This window comes from Diabrotica virgifera, chromosome 1 (assembly GCF_917563875.1).
Source record: "Diabrotica virgifera virgifera chromosome 1, PGI_DIABVI_V3a".
In the NCBI taxonomy this organism is placed as follows: Eukaryota; Metazoa; Arthropoda; class Insecta; order Coleoptera; family Chrysomelidae; genus Diabrotica; species Diabrotica virgifera.
Genome location: NC_065443.1, coordinates 232,161,492 through 232,177,383, shown reverse-complemented (window position 1 = coordinate 232,177,383; position 15,892 = coordinate 232,161,492). Strand labels below are relative to the sequence as shown.

At 31.0% G+C, this 15,892-nt stretch overlaps 1 protein-coding gene across 8 annotated transcripts in view; it reads left to right on the top strand.

The window, feature by feature from the left end:
• LOC126879065 (phosphatidylcholine:ceramide cholinephosphotransferase 2-like) overlaps positions 1-15,892 on the top strand; it is a 520,373-nt gene that overhangs the window by 450,954 nt on the left and 53,527 nt on the right. The window lies entirely within an intron of this gene.

The following is a 15,892-nucleotide window of genomic DNA, read 5'->3' as shown; positions in this document are numbered from 1 at the left end:
CCTACTTTCACAAGGATAATATGTGGTCTTTTACAAGAAGAATAAATTTTTCCACATGGATAATGGCTTCCCAAGATTTTATACCTCTATTGCTTTTTCTTCTAGTGCCGACTCCACTAATGAAGGTTAGCTAAAACCATTGCAAATTCGTCTCTATCTTCTATTTTTCTTAAAAGCGTCTGTGTGTTTAACCCGGTTCAGTCGCGAATGTTTTTCATCCAGGATATTTATCGTCTACCAGGACCCCTTTTTCCTTGGATTTATTATTATTATTATTATTAAAGAAGAAAAAGGAGCCGAGGTCTAGGACCTATATAGCTCCATTTGACTAAAAAGAACTATGCAAAAAGAAACCTAAACTTAAGACTACATACGACTTATAAATTAATTTAATTTAAGAAACGAAAAATTATTGTTCCCGTGGTACAGAACTAAAAGAGTCATATTTATTTTTGAAGCAATTTACAGATACAGCCCCGACGACGTCGTGTGGAAGTGAGTTCCAGGTATAAAATATTCTATTGGATATAGAGTTCTCACGACACTTACTGTGAAACTGTTGTCTGGCTAATTTGTATGGATGACCCCGCAATCTAAGATCGTTACTCAAAGGGAAAAGATGTGATAGATCTATCCCAAACTTTCCCTGTAACGCTCTATAAGCAATTATTAAATCCCCACGAAGTCGTCGGTCCATAAATGTAGGATAATTTAAGTAGGTTAACCGTTCTTCGTAGGAAGGACGACGACGGCCATAAGGAATTCTTGTTGCCCATCTTTGCACAGATTCAAGTCGATCAGAATCCCTTTGCCAGTCGACATTCCACATTTCACCCGCCATAATCAGCTGCAACAACTCGTACTTATAATTTCTAAGTATGTGCCACAAATATGCTGTTTTCTGATTTTTAATGGTTGTCAAAAGTAGTTCTCTGTCTCTTCCAATTTACTCTGGGCTAATTAGCAAAATTCATGGAAAAGTTATTTACCAGCAATTTTATTGCTGGAATCGAATTATAAGTTCCTATATATCTATATATACAGGGTGTCCCCGAGAATAGTGCGTTCCTGTAAGGTATGGATATAATACACAATTTAGAACAAAAAAAGTCCTATAACATTTTTTTCTAAAGTTAACCGTTTCCAAGAAAAAAATTACATTGTTCGCCATATAAGTGAATTTTTATTTTCATAAATTTTAATGACTTGGCAACGTGGCGAAGAAGACCTTGTTTGTGACTGGAAATTTAACCTAATTCAACCCCTTGTTTATTTACAATTGGTGTGATTTTCGGGTTGTTGACACCTGTAGGTATGTACCTGCAACTCTTATCTATGAATTACACGAAATAGCCATTGTCAAATTTTTGTTTTGTTTGATTTGAGGGGACGACCACCCCTGCATAAATGGATATCGGTTTGGTTGATGTTTACATTATTTTACCTACCACTAACTGACCTACAAACCTAGATATGTACTATTTTTCTACCTTCAGATTTTTAAATTGTGCGTTGTTGCCAGACCTTAATTTGCATATCAAAATGTATTTTCGTTTTTTGGTCAAACGGCTGAATTTAGAAAAAAATGTTATAAGACTTTTTTGCTTTACATTGTTCCTTCTACCTATACCTTTAAAGAACGCACTATTTTCGGGGACACAAAGTAGAGTTATGTTAGTTACACCATTTATAACTCGAGAACGGCTCAACAGATTTTTATGAAATTTTACACGTGTATTCTACCGGACTGGGAATAGGCATAACTTTGATTTCATGCCTGTACGTCATAAGGGGGCTTGCCCCCCCTGATGTATATTTTTAATTTTTTGACAAACCGTTTTTTTCTTAATTTTGTATGATGTAGAAGCAAAAGATAGGGGAAGGGAGGGCAAGACGGAAGGCTTAACTTTATAATGTGTAAAAAAATAAAACAACGTAATACAAAACTTTCATTTTAATCATTCTTGAAAGAGACCTTATACAATTACAAAAGTCAGCCATTAAATATTATTAATAATCAGTAGAATTTCTTTTATGAGTAATTAAAAAATAATGTCAAAAATTCCATCTTGCCCTTACCCTGAGGGCAGGATGGAAAGCTTGTTCGGGCAAGATGGAACGTAGAGGAAAGTACTACATTTTACAGTTTACACACATAAAACTGCCATCTTCTGTGTCGGTAAACAATTCATGTTCCCAACCATTACATACAGGACATTGTACCCAGTCATCTGTGGGCGGTTCCACATAACGTTCACCACAGACACAGAACACATCATTTTGTGAAGACTGTTCTAAATGTTGTACAATATTTTTAACTTTTTCTGTTTTTGTCCCTTTTCCTTTACCTTTTCTTTTATTCTTGCAGGTTCCTATTTCCTTGCTTTTATTTTTGACCAAGCTTCCCATTAGGATATTATCTTCCAACTTGCCCTAAGTTGCAATTTTCCATCTTGCCCATATGCCCCTTTCCAATAATATTATCAGTATTTTAAAAATGCTTTATTATTTCTCTTATTTAAATATCAATTCAGATAACCTGTACCTAATAGATACTTTGTATAAATGCATAATAATAATATTATACACCTTGTTTAAATAATCGTATCACAAAAATTCAATAATTGCGTAATATTTAACTGCGAAAATAAGAAGGAAGCGTGTACACTCATTAGCTGACCTAAACTGACTGAGCCGTCGTTTGTAAATGGAAGAGGTTCGCCTGCATCTGTGTGAGTGTGGATCCGGGTGCTTCATTGCGCAGTTCGGGTTTTATAGGTAATTTCCATCTTGCCCTATCCTTCCATCTTGCCCTCCTTTCCCCTACATACAATCCTAAATTTTCATATTTTTATCTTCAACTGTTATTTTTTAATAGCTATTTAAATATTTTACATCTATATATATTATATATATATACATATATATATATATATATATATATATATATATATATATATATATATATATATATATATATATATATATATATAAGAAAGTCGAGTTATGTTAGTTACACCATTTATAACACGAGAACGGCTCAACAGATTTTTATGAAATTTTACACGTGTATTCTACCGGACTGGGAATAGGCATAACTCTGATTTCATGCCCGTACGTCATAAGGGGGCTTGCCCCCACTGATATATTTTTTTAATTTTTTGACAAACCGTTTTTTCTTAATTTTGTATGATGTAGAAGCAAAAGATCCTTTCCCCTACATACAATCCTAAATTTTCACTTTTTTATCTTCAACCGTTATTTTTTAATAGCCATTTAAATATTTTACATCTTTGTTGCCATACTCCTCCGAAACGAATTGACCGATTTTTATGAAATTTTTCCGAACAAAACGCTGCTATTTTTTCTTCTCTAGCACAGTCCGTTTCCGAAATAGCGAACCGTAAGCCGTAGAAAAATTCTGAGCACAGAAGAAGAACGAACGGGAAATTTCATAAAAGAAAAGTGCAACAGATTAACTTTTGGACTCAAATTGGATAAAATATGAATTTTTTAATTTTACGGAATCTTCAAAAAATCTTGCTTTCACCTGGGCAAACCATCCAGTTTATTTATGTTTATTAGATGAACTAACGAAAAATATCATGTACACTATTGCATGTATTAAATGATTGATATTATTTTTTGTTATTGTCATAATTAATTAATATTTAGAATTTTAAGTTTTAACTACCCGCGCATCAAAATATAACATAGCTACACGCGTGGCGTACTTTATACGCCACAAGAAAATACACTTAAAACAGCGGATTTGTTTATTTTTTTTTGAAAAATTACACTTATTTGTTTGTTATAAACCTTACTCGGCGTCAGCGAATACTTGGAGTTCCTTCTCAGTAAGCAAATTGGGATATATAACTGGAATCTGATTCCATGATAAATAAAATTGCTAATAACAATTTTTTTAAAACATTTTTTACCTGAGAAAAAGTATTGTTTATAAAGAAAAATATATTTTGTGCCATAATGACTAAAAAACATTTGAAATATGGACTTATATTACTAATTGTGTTACTATAATTGTGGCGTATGTTATCCACCACAAGAAACAACAAATAATAAACTGTAAATTACGATCTTCCTAGAACGCCGATTATAACGAAACTAAATCCAGTGTAAAGCACATTCCAGTGATAGGTTAGATAAATAAACAAAGACAAAAATTAAATTTTTAAATACATTTGTAACGGAATTAAATGAATTAAAATAATAAAATTTATTTTACTTTAAAAACTAAACAGTTTTCCCATTTTCTTAGGCCAAAAATATTTAGCTACCTACTGCATTCTCATATTTTGACGTTTATTTGTGTCAGTCAAAATGATTTGTCAATTTTGAGGTTAATGCCCCTTAATGCTAACAACTATATTGTCATCGAGAAAGCTCAGTTGCCTCAATTATCTCAATATAATACAATGTATGTATTTATGTATCTATCTAAATATATATATTGTATGTTCCCTATGTCCAGCTGAACGATTTACGTACTGTATACGTGGAATATCATATAATTTGTCATATTATGTATCTTTTTATGTATTGTACCCTCGGAGATCGCTGGGAAAATTTACACTCAAAATAACAAAATCCAGTTTGGCAACACTGTGTGAATGTTGATAGTAACATATCCTTTTTAAGATAAACAGAACTGTAATTTAGTCCAGACAAATTAATATATTTTTTGCCAGCAAAAATGAGATTTTTCAATCAAATACTTTTTCAAATATGATGTGCAAAATCATTTTTAATTGGGTTCTGCTAATGAGTTTGCTTTTTTGTCATTAAAGTAGAAAAAAATTTAAATTTCACTCAAATCTAAAATCGTTTCACTAAAATCGTTATCGTCCAGTTATCGTCTTAATTATTTTAACTTTTAATAACCGTCGACTAATTCTGAATGATTAATGAGTTGTTAAAACATTTTATCTGTAGCGGCTTCTGGAATGCCTTAAAACTATCGAATTTCATTCGACCATACCAACAAATTTTGCATTATTGTGAAAAAATATTTGGACATATAATTTTTTTTTTAACCGAGCAAATTGCATTTTGATCAATTTTCATGTCTAGCAATTCATTTTCGAGCAGTTGATTTTGAGTAATTGATTTCTAGCAATTGCGTTCAAGAACTGATCTAGAATCACAATTATGACAGATTATTTAATTATGACACACTAAGGTGCAACGAAGTTCACCGGGTCAGCTAGTTAATAATATAGGTATGCAAAGTCCGCAGATAGTGTGCTATTTTTTTTATAAACAAAATGGCGCCGACAAATCGTATTTTTTCAGTTATTGCTCTATAACTCCAAAGATTTTAACATTACAACAAACACACCTAAATAAAAAATCACCGCAATTAAATTCTGCATAGAGATATGTTTTTCACGATTGGGTCCGACGAAAATTTTCCTCGGAAAATGCGGGTTTTCCCAACAAAAACTCTAATTTTCAAATAAAGTTTTAGGTAAGTAATTATTAATTAATAATTAAATAACTTAGTGACATCAAAGCTTTCTTGGTATAGATTGTAATTCCAGAAGCCGGTGAAAATTAAACGAATATTTTAGCAACAATTCAATTGTTAATTAACAATTTACGATCGCAATAATAACCAAAATAATCATGATACATTGATCAAACTTAGAAAGATTATAAAGATGAGATGCTTATTTAATATTTTATCGACAAAATATAAATTTTTCGTTTTTTTGCATAATTATTAAATTTTGAAAAAAAAATAGTTATAATACGCTGGTCTAATTAGTAAATTATAAAGAAAGGTTATTTACCAGCAATTTCATTGCTGGAATCGAATATTATGATACTATATACTAATAATATAGGTATGCAAAGTCAGCAGATAGTGTGCTATTTTTTTTATTAACAAAATGGCGCCCCAAACCGTGTTTTTTTCAATTATTGGTCTATAACTCCGAAGATTTTAACTTTACACCAAAAACACTCGAATAAAAATTCACCCCAATTTAATTCTACATATAGGCATGTTTTCCCGATTTGCTCCGACGAAAATTTTCCTCGGAAAATGTGGATTTTCCCAACAAAATCTCGAATTTTCAAATAAATTTTTTGGGCAAGTAATTATTTATCAATAATTAAATAACTTGGTGAAATAAAAGCTTTCTTGGTATAGATTATAACTGCAGAAGCCGGTGAAAATTAAACGAATATTTTAGCAACAATTCAATTGTTAATTAACAATTTACAGTCGCAATAAAAACCAAAATAATCATGAGACATTGATCAAACTTAGAAAGATTATAAAGATGTGATGCCTATTTAATATTTTGTCGACAAAATATAAATTTTTTATTTTTTTGCATAATCTTTAAATGTTAAAAAAAATAGTTATAAACAAATTAACATTTCTCAGAAATTGTTTAATATATTCTAATTTTAAAAAATACTTAAAATGCTTATTTCAGAGGTCTTGAAAATGAATGCTTCAAAAAATTTTTCCAACCATTTGCAAAAAAGTTATGAAACAGCAACGTAAATATACGATTGCTCCGTTGTTTATAATTTGTTTTAATTGTTTCAAAGCTTAAAAGTGAGTCTGTAGTACAATCTAATTACTCACAAAGAATATCAAATATTAGTTCAATGGTTCTATTTTAATCAAAGATTAAAAATACTTTTTTTTGTAATTTTTAGCGCGAAAGTAGGCTTGATACAGAGCCGGAGATGTTCACTCGAAGCGACTGACACGCTTTAAATTCGCGCGAGTTGTGTATGTGGACGGGTATAATGTATAATACAGTAATACCCCGAACTTACACGATAGGTGGGACCGAGCGATAATCGCCTAAGTCGAATTCGCGTAAGTCGGGGTATAATTTCGAATGTGTATATACATGTTACTATTTCAATTATTCTTAGATATAAAACAAAAAATCCCTTTATAAAAGTAACAAACACCCACTCAAGAAATACCTAATACAAAATAAAATCGCTGATTCCGTGTGAAAAGTCCAAACATGTATAGTACATTGATAAGCAATAGTGTGTGGGTGGTAATTCTATCTCTTCGATAACTAAACGATTGTGTGGCGCTTAAATAATGAATCGACAAGACTTTAAAATCGCATATCAAATAACAAGTCGACAAGATTTGAAAATCGCGCAACTCTGGGTTCGCGTAACTCTGGGTTCGCGTAAGTCGGGGTAGCGTAAGTCGAGGTATTACTGTACATAATACATAGCTACGTACTGTATTAGTCTACTTTCGCGCGTGTGAATTACAAAAAAAATATTTATAATCTTTAATTAAAATATAACCATTAAACTAATAATCGATATTTTTTGTAAGTAATTAGCTTGTACTTTAAACTCACTTTTACGCTTTGAAAGAATTAAAAAAATATATAAACAACGCAGTAATCGTACGTTTACTTTGCTGTTTCATAACTTTTTTGCAAATGGTTGTAAAAAAGTTTTAAAACATTCATTTTCAAGATATTTGAAATACGTATTTAACTATTTTTTAAAATTAGAATATAATAAAAACTTTCTGATAAACGTTAATTTGTTTATAACTATTTTTTTAACATTTAAAGATTATGCAAAAAAATAAAAAAATTGTATTTTGTCGACAAAATGTTAAATAGGCATCTCATCTTTATAAGATTTCAAAGTTTGATCAGTGTATCATAATTATTTTGGTTATTATTGCGACCGTAAATTATTAATTAACAAAATTGAATTTTTGCTAAAATATTCGTTCAATTTTCACCAGCTTCTGGAATTATAATCCGAACCAAGAAGGCTTTTAAGTCACCAAATTATTTAATTATTGGTAGATAATTACTTATCTAAAACTTTATTTGAAAATTAAAGATTTTGTTGGGAAAACCCGGATTTTCCGGGGAAAATTTCGTCGGAGCAGATCGGAAAAACATATCTCTATGCAGAATTTAATTGCGATGAATTTTTATTTGAGTGTTTTTGTTGTAGTTAAAATCTTCGAAGTTATAGAAATAATTGAAAAAAACACGATTTTCGGGCGCCATTTTGTTTATAAAAAAAGTAGCACACTATCTGCGGACTTTGCATACCTATAGTATTAATATATATAATCATAAGCTTCGATTCCAGCAATAAAATTGCTGGTAAATAACTTTTCCCAAAAATGGCCTATTCTCCGATAATCAGCCCAGACTAATTCTGTACAACCCAATTTCGTTCGTAATATGAAAGGTCCACGGTAATTTTAAAATACTCCTAAAAGTTTAAAGCTTTCCTATTAAGTCAACATTAACAGTCCAGCCTTCGACACCATAAAAAAGAATAGAGTGGATAATTTACCATCCGATATCGAATTTGCCGATTAGGCCGGTCGTCCATTGGAAGCGTAGTCGTGCGACTCGTAGGTAGCGCGTATACGTCCGTGTATGTGCGATCATGCGAATGAGCGACTGGTATCATCCACTGCAGACGACTGTATACTACTTAGTTCACGACTGTCACACTGACAGTCATCATCAAAAGAAAGTGTATTTTTGTGAATATCGTAAAATATACATAGAAAGCATAGTTTGAAAGGAATAATTTATTACACAAACATGTATGTTATTTATTAACAACTTTAAAAAGGTTTGTACCTTTGTACAATGACCTCCCCTTTAACGGGAATCGACTCTTCCATATATTCTTGGCGATTCAAATTTACACGAAATATTTACTATACTTTATCAGTATTTAATTACATTTTTCACCAAATTGAAAAAAAAACATTAAGTAATTTGTTAATAAAAATAATTTGAAGATTTATATAACTTTATATTTACTTGGTTTAGATGTAAGACGTTTATTATTGTAAAAATTTCAAATAAAAATTCTTTCGAAAGTTTGTTAATCCTAAAACTATAAGAAGTATTCACTTATGTCGGCACTCGCAAGTGCCACGCTCTATTTTTTTATTTTTTGTTTACATTGTAATTATATATTATAAAATAATAATATTAAAAACTCTTATCAGTAGCACCTACTTCTTCTGCAACTTTCGACCAATGTCCTTTGAACATCACGTGAATGATATCTTGTGTCTTTCACATTTTGTCCCACAACGGAGACTTTTCATAAACGGCACTAATCAGTTTTTCATTATCAATTTCCATATCGAAAATAACACAATTATCGAAAATTAATATTATATCAAAAATACCTGCACATATATTTATTGCAAACCATTGTAGCATCAACATGCGATTACCAGCGACTAATCCCATTCTAGGGGATCAGTCGCTTGTGGTCGGCCGAGCCCGGTCGCTCAAAGTCGTTTGCAGTGGACGTTGTTTAGTTACATTTTATTTGTTAGGATTTGTCGCTTCTATACGGGCGTATACGCGCTACCTTCGAGTCGCGCGACTACGCTTCCAATGGATGACCGGCCTAAACAATACCGATCAACAGGTAGCAACTTCGGGAGATAGTATCATACCTTTTTTCGTAAGATCTGCGAAACTTTGGCAACAGTGGTAATCTTTGAAATTATCGAAGATTAATATTTTGGACAATTTAACTCATAGGCGCGCTAAATGGAAGTAATAGAAAATAGTTTTGTTATTAATAAATAAATATTTATAAAAATAAACCAAAATGGGTGAAAATTTTATGTTAACATAGGTATCTACACGAAATAATAATAAATAATAATAAATAATAATTTCGTTGTGAAGCGAAACGAGAGCCGTTTTATTTTATTTATTTCATAGAGCGCCAAAGGCACTCTTGTACCCCCTGGCGACAGGACTATGAATATCTACCTAAAAAAAATTGGCATTTTTTGTACTGTAGTCAGGATTTCTGTACTTAAACATATATTTATTACGAATTTCATTTTCATGGGAAACAACTTTTCACACCATACGTCAAAATAACTGTCAAAGTTGATGTTGATATTTTGATCTGCTCCTGTAAAAGATAAAATTTTTGGTGTTTTTTGGAAGATAAAGTAGTGGTTAATAATTAATTTAGTGTTTATAAACAAAAACATTTCAGTATATAGTGGTTTAAAACTTATTTCCCCCTAAATGGGGGATAAAAGTGAGTCAGGGACGTCTCTTGTGACGCGAGTGACTGCGGATAATGGTGATATTATTAGTAAAATGGAATTGAATATGCAAGATGATGGACAAAATGCGAGACCGAAGATTAAACAATTCAATTTGCTTTCAGATAAGTATAATCTTGATAATATTTGGGTTTACATTGAAAGGATTGGTGATGATCTTAATTTGGGAAAATTACATGCAATGACGATTGGGCACCTTATTTTTAAAAAATTAAAGTTAACGAATGTTCGAGAAATTAAAAGTATAGGTAGGAACCGTGTAAAAGTTTTGCTTACTTCTCGGTTAGAGGCAAATAACCTCGTCAATAACAGCTCACTTAAAGAACAAAATTTGAAAGCATATATTCCTAGTCATTTACTAGAAATAAAAGGTGTGGTGAAAGACGTTGACACTAGATATGATGTGAAATATCTCATGGATAACATCGAAACTCCTTCTAATGTTTTGAGTATATATAGGACTAAGCGTAGGGTACAAAAAGAAGATAAAATTGAATATGTGGACAAAAAAACTATAATTATAACTTTTGAAGGCAATATTTTACCGAATTATGTTGCCTTTAATAGAGTATATTTTTCTGTTGAACAGTTTTTTGGCCGAGTTGTTCAATGTTATAAGTGTTTAAAATTTGGGCATGTTTCAGGGCAATGCCGAAGTACACAGGAACTATGTATACAGTGCGGTGAAATTAAAAATAAAGACCATCATTGCGAAAAAAGTGTGTTTTGTATACATTGCAAAAATAACGAACATGTGACAATATCAAAAAAATGTCCATTTTATGAAAAACAAAAGAAAATTAAGAATATTATGATAGAACAAAAAACTACTTTTGTGGAAGCTAGATTAATATGTGAAAACTCCTTTTCGGCACTCATCAGTCCCAACTCTTTCTCTTGTTTAAATAATAATGAAAAAGAATTTCCATCCCTACCAATTAATAATAATGACAAAAATCTTGGTCCGACTCGGCCAACTGTAGAAATTAATAGATCTCAATTTTTGACTCAATCAAACTCTAATATAAATAATTCAAATGAACACTCAGGAAAGAAAAGAAAAGCAAATTCACCTATTTTAGAATCAACATCTCATAAACCGATGTTCCCCTTCACTTTTGGACCGTCTCAACCTTTGCCAACTAATTCTTATACACCGAATAATAATATCGAAAATAAAACTGAACTAGCTAAATCTGTAGCAACATTTATAATAAACTTTTTAAAAAATATTCATACAGTAGAAGACATAAAAATCTTAGACAACAAAATAATTATTAAAGAAGTAGAACAGTTCATAATTAATTCATAATGTCAATACAACATAATTTAAAAATAAGTCAGTGGAATTCCAGATCTGCTATATCAAACAAAGGTAGTTTAATGCATTATTTAAATAATAAAAGTATAGACATCCTCCTAATTAGTGAAACATGGTTCAAAAAAGATATTAGTTATCATTTTAAAAATTATAATTTGGTTAGAAAAGACAGAAATGATGGCTTCGGTGGTGTAGCTATTCTCATCCACAATTCAATTACTTTTAGTGAATTAAATTTAAACTCTAATTTTAACACGGAAATAGAAGTTTGTGGTGTAACAATTAAATATAAAACAAAGGATCTGAATATTTTATCTATATATAGACCACCTAAAAGTAAAAGTTCAATAAATGATTGGACAAACATCTTCTCGCAAGTTAATAATTCAGCAATTATAGGAGGAGATTTTAATGCTCACCATACTATTTGGGGATCTAGTTACAACGACACAGTTGGAACACAGCTTATTAATACTGCAGATGATCTCAACCTTATCGTAATAAATAATGGCGAGCCTACTGTTCTTACTCGACCAGATCAAAATAGTTCAGCAATTGATGTAACTTTTGTTACTCCTGACATAGCTAATAAAATCCACTGGTACATACATTCTGACACACTAGGCTCTAACCATTTTATTATCAATATGGAAATATTAGATAGTACTACAACTGAAGAGTTTATACCCAGAAGTAAGTGGAACATTAGAAAAGCCAATTGGACTCTATACACAACCTCAGTTGAAAATTTTTTTAATAGTGTTTACGAAATGGACAGTACATCTGATAAATATTGCTTTCTAATAGATAGTATGAATCATGCTGCGCACATTTCAATCCCGCAATATAAAACTTTTAAAAATAAAATTCGTTGTTCCCCACCTTGGTGGAATACAGAATGTGATACAATTATTAAAGAAAGGCAAGAAGCACTGACAGAATATAAAAAAAATGCTAATTTTAATAATTATATAAAGTGTCAAGCTAGCATGGCTAAAACTAAGAAGAATCTAAAATTGATAGCTAAAAAGAGTTGGAAAGATTTTGTGTCTTCTCTAAACAAAAATACTCCAACTACAACGTTGTGGAAGCAAGCCAGAAAACTAAATAGAAAATCAATTCCAAATGCATACAATTTGGATAACACCTTAGAGGATGAAATCTTTGATAAAATTGCTCCGCCATCTGTTAAACCACCTAATACTCATAATTATATTCCAGAAAAGCAAAGCCATTTTTTACTAGAACCTTTTAATATTACAGAACTAGAATATGTTCTAAAAAATCGAAAAAACACGAGTCCAGGATTTGATAATATTAAATATCCAATGATTCAACATCTCCCTAAAATTGCCAAACTTCTAATGTTAGATATTTTTAATTGTGTAATCAGCAATAAATCAGTTATTGATCAATTTCACGATGTAATTGTTTTACCAATATTAAAACCAGGTAAAAACTCAAATTTGGCTCAGTCATATAGACCGATTTCTCTTATGTCCTGTATGTTGAAAACTCTAGAACGAATGATAAAACACAGGTTGGAATGGTGGGTAGAAAAAAATAAACTTCTTCCAGATTTTCAGTTTGGTTATAAAAAAGGATATGGTACTTTAGACGCACTTTCTACACTAGTAACAGATATTCAAAACACATTTTCCAACAACACCTATTTACCTACTATATGCTTAGACATTGAAAGTGCATATGACAATGTCAGTCTTGACATTTTAAGGGAAAAATTGATAAAACATTTTCATATACCGCCTCAGTTGGCTGAAGCTCTTTATAATTTTTATTCCTGCAGAAAGATATATCTAAGAACTAATTATAATAAACTGATAGGCCCTAGATATAATAATTTAGGACTACCACAGGGATCAGTATTGAGTCCCCTTTTGTTTAATATGTATACTGCGGATTTGCATAAAGTCCCTACTGACATTTTTAAATTTCAAATAATACAATATGCTGATGATTTTCTCCTGTATTCACAGGCCAAAACTTATGATAACTCGATTCAAACCTTAGGACAAATTCAATGTTGTGTTAATTTATGGTTCAATCAAAACGGATTCGAAATAGCTCAAAATAAATCTACTGTCTGTATTTTCACTCGACATAATATCCCAAAAATAGAGAATTTAAAACTTAATGGCTACGACTATGCATTTGCTTCTTCCATTAAGTATTTGGGAATGATTTTGGATCGTAAATTGACTTGGAAATTACATATTAACTTTATGATAAATCGATGTAATAAGGGTCTAAATTTTCTTAAATCAGTTTCAAGGATCTGGTGGGGAGCTGATGTTGAAACTTCCTTGCTTTTCTATCGATCATATATTAGATCTATAATTGATTATGGTAGTATTCTATATGGCTCAGCTTCTAAACATATTTTAAACAAAGTAGACGTTGTACAAAACTTAGGACTCCGTATCTGTTTGGGAGCTATGAAATCAACCCCAAATAAAGCTTTACATGTAGAAGCTTTAGAAATTCCACTCAATTATAGAAGGAAATATCTCAGCCAGAAATTTTTAATGAAAATTCGTTACCTAAATATCGGTCTTTACCAAAATATTAACAAGCTGAATGTAGCGGATTTAACTAATAAATACTGGAAGCTAAAGAACTCTCCTCCCCTTTGCGAGGCTTTTCGAGATCTGTTAAATTTTGACTGTGATTATAACATGATTGATAGTTTTGGACTCGAAGATTTTCATTCTTTTTTACATACAGTTAAATTAGTAAAACCAAGTTACCATGAAAACAGTAATATTAGCTCTAACATCTTAAGAACATTCTTAGATAATTGGCCAGATTCTATAAATATATATACAGATGCATCTAAGACGTTAGTTGGAACTGGATGTGCCTTTTTCATACCTGCTACTAAAACAGAAAAAATATTTAAGTTAGGCCATGATTTTTCTATCTTCAGTGCTGAAGCCATAGCAATTTATGAGGCCCTGCAATATTTTAAAGAATCAGAAGATATATCTGCAACAATTATTTCCGATTCACTTTCTGTTCTTCTTGCTATTCAAACTATAGATTTTCCCAATAACAATTCAAATATTTATATCCTACTAATTAAGAAAATCCTTTTTGAAATTCATAAAAATAAAAGAAGAGTGAACTTTTTATGGGTTAAGGCTCATATAGGACTAACGCATAATGAATATGTTGATAGGTTGGCTAAAAAAGCCATTGAATATGGTACTTCACATAATCGTAAGTTTTGCATATCTGACTTAGTTAACACTATTAAGCATCGAGTTAAAAATCAGTGGAGTCAATCATGGCGAGATCTTTGTAAACAATCCAAATCTCAGTATTCACTGATTCAACCTTCTGTTCCAAATATATATTGGTTTAAAAATTACGTAGTACCTCGAAGATATATAACAACATTAATTAGAATTAAGTTTGGGCATGCTTGTTTCCCTCTACATCTAGCAAGAATTAAAGTTTTTGATTCAAATCTTTGTACAGAATGTCAGAAGGTTGGTGACTTAAATCATACTTTCTTTGAGTGCGCAAAATATATTCCATGCACATATAATTTAATCCAAGATTTAATAAAATGTAATGTTTTTCCACCTTTCAATGTATCCTATCTATTGTCTCTGAACAGCAAGAATATATATGATTGTTTAATGAAATTTATCTGTGAAACTAAAATTAATCTCTAAACTTGTTAATCCTGATAATTTGCTATATTATGTACATATGAAAAAAGAAGAAGAAGAAGAAGAAGATACATAATGGAAAATGTGGTGAGCAACTTGGACAGTCCATAGCGGCCAGCTTTTGAACTGAGTAGAGAGCTGTAGAAGAGTTTGCTATGGAACTCTAAGGACCTCATTGCCTTCCTTATGTATGAACAGAAAACAAAAAAAAAAAGTTGTGACTGGCTAAATGACACCCAAGTCAATGCCATAAAAACCAAAAAAAAAAAAAAAAAAAAAACTTTTCACACTTTTTTTATTTATGACAACAGTAGATTACTTCTCATAGGTACTTACATTATTAAAATTTGTGGTGGCTCGAATTTCGATGTTCTCATAATTTTGGCACGGTTTTTAATGGGCTTTTTCTTGGAAGGATTCGCTTTATTTTTCGTTTGATTAACTTTTCCCATTTTGTTAAACTATTGATAATATTTTTAGAATAGAAAATCCTCCTAAAACTTTATATGGGTGAAGTCGAGTTCGCTCCGCTTCGTTCAGGTATATTTTAGAAGGGTACGAATTGGCTCCCGCATGAATGCGGGTAGGCTCTCATATAATCGCGGAAACATTAGACATTGTTGCCAAATCGTGTAATATTTATACTGCTTAGGAAATTTACATAGTGATATAGACTTTTTATAGGAAAATTATACTTTTAGACAAATACTTTTAGAGTTTGTTTTAGTTCAACATTGGCATATGTGGCAATTTTAACAC